This window comes from Sciurus carolinensis, chromosome 1, assembly GCF_902686445.1.
Source record: "Sciurus carolinensis chromosome 1, mSciCar1.2, whole genome shotgun sequence".
In the NCBI taxonomy this organism is placed as follows: Eukaryota; Metazoa; Chordata; class Mammalia; order Rodentia; family Sciuridae; genus Sciurus; species Sciurus carolinensis.
This window is the reverse complement of record NC_062213.1, coordinates 140,641,580-140,642,816: the sequence shown is the minus strand read 5'-3', so window position 1 is coordinate 140,642,816 and position 1,237 is coordinate 140,641,580. Positions and strand designations below refer to the sequence as shown.

The window sequence follows — 1,237 nt, the reverse complement described above, 5'->3', positions numbered from 1 at the left end:
GTGCTTGCTTTGGCAGCACGTATACTAAAATCAGAATGATACAGATAAGATTTTCATGGCCCCTGTGCAAGGATGACACGCGAATTCGTGAAGCATCCCATATGTTTTTACTCAGCCATAAAGAATAATAAAATTATGGCATTTGCAGGCAAATGGATGAAATTGGAGAATATCATGCTAAGTGAGATAAGCCAATCTCAAAAAACCAAAGGACGAATGATCTTGCTGATAAGCAGATGATGACACAGAAGGGGGGGTAGGAGGGGGCAAGAATGGAGGAAGGAGGGACTGTATAGAGGGGTGGGAGGAGTGGGAGGGGTGGGGGGAAGGAAAAAATAACAGAATGAATCAAAAACTATTACCCTAGGTAAATGTATGATTACACAAATGGCATGCCTCTACTTCATGTACAGAGAAACAAGTTGTACCCCATTTGTTTACAATAAAAAATTAAAAAAAAAATACAAAAAAGAAAGAAAAAGAAAGAAAGAAAGAAAGAAAAGATAGTGCAAAGTCGCCACTCCTAGGTATGGACCCAAAAGCACTGGCAATACCAAGAGGCTTACCATCCAGCAGTCAGGCCTTTCTTTGTGATACAGTTTGAGTACTATACCCATCTTGTTTGTGTTTTACTTTCTAAATTCCTTCAGTAAAGATTGAGAAAGTTGATGTCACAAGAGCATATTGCATTTTGGGAGAGACAATGGCCATAGGGTCAGGAAGAACCATGGCCTCAGGGAGGCCTGGAGACTTGCTTTCAGGAGCCCCATCCAACTGAATCGTGGAGGTCCTGGTACTGCCCAGGCTTGCCTCCGTTCTGTCTCCGAGAATACATATCAGCCAGGAACTATTTATGGTGGGATTTGGGCTAGTAACTATTTATAGCAACCTGCCCACCAGCTGAGGGACTCAAGAGATTGCCTCTAAGGAGACCAATGGTGGAAACAATAACAGACACTTACCCTACTGAGGAAATGAGAATAGCATGGCACCGTGAGAAGATGTTATGGAGTAAGAGAAGGAAGGCACCAACCCTCTCACTGCTAAAATGTTCTTTATTTCAGTTTGGGATGATGAAACCTTTTGGAGTGATGGTCACACAACATTGTAAATCTACTTAATGCTGCTGGGTAGCACAAATAAAAATGGTTAAAACACAAAATTTCATATCATGTATATTTTAGCCCAAATGAAAAAAGTTATTTAGATATGCTGAACATCTTATTTAATAGAATTT

The 1,237-nt window shown here is 40.6% G+C and overlaps 1 non-coding gene across 1 annotated transcript; it reads left to right on the top strand.

Annotated features, from left to right (window-relative positions):
* Positions 1 to 107, top strand: LOC124968319 (U6 spliceosomal RNA). The gene has a single exon (XR_007105671.1). It is a non-coding gene; the product is annotated as a U6 spliceosomal RNA (small nuclear RNA).
* Positions 108 to 1,237: the final 1,130 nt, after the last annotated feature.